This window comes from Plasmopara halstedii, assembly GCF_900000015.1.
Source record: "Plasmopara halstedii genome assembly, contig: Scaffold_3060, whole genome shotgun sequence".
Taxonomy (NCBI): Eukaryota; Oomycota; class Peronosporomycetes; order Peronosporales; family Peronosporaceae; genus Plasmopara; species Plasmopara halstedii.
The window spans coordinates 2,360,676-2,361,036 of record NW_020189964.1 but is presented as its reverse complement, the minus strand read 5'-3'; positions in this window follow the sequence as shown (position 1 = coordinate 2,361,036).

Below are 361 nucleotides of genomic sequence, written 5' to 3'. Positions count from 1 at the left end.
AGTGGCTTAGAAGTAGCAAGCAGTTTGCGAACTAAGGACCTAAAATATATTCACTTCATATTTTGCGCTCTACTGCGCACAACTCAACAAAATAAACTTTTACACGCTCGTTAACTTCCTCTTTCTTATCAGCGCCAAGATCAGCAGAGCTCATTTTGCGCTCTATTTCTTCCTGTTTAATTTAATCTTCGGTCGGAGATTAGATAAAGCTTCCTCTAGTGCAGGTGCATTGCGTTTACGTTTCAACAACGCTTTTACGATTTCAATGGCCTTATCGTCAATTTCTTCTTTAAAAGTCTTACGATTATGCAAAAATACCTTAATTCTAAATCATTATTTTTCGTTGAGTATTTTTGAATAT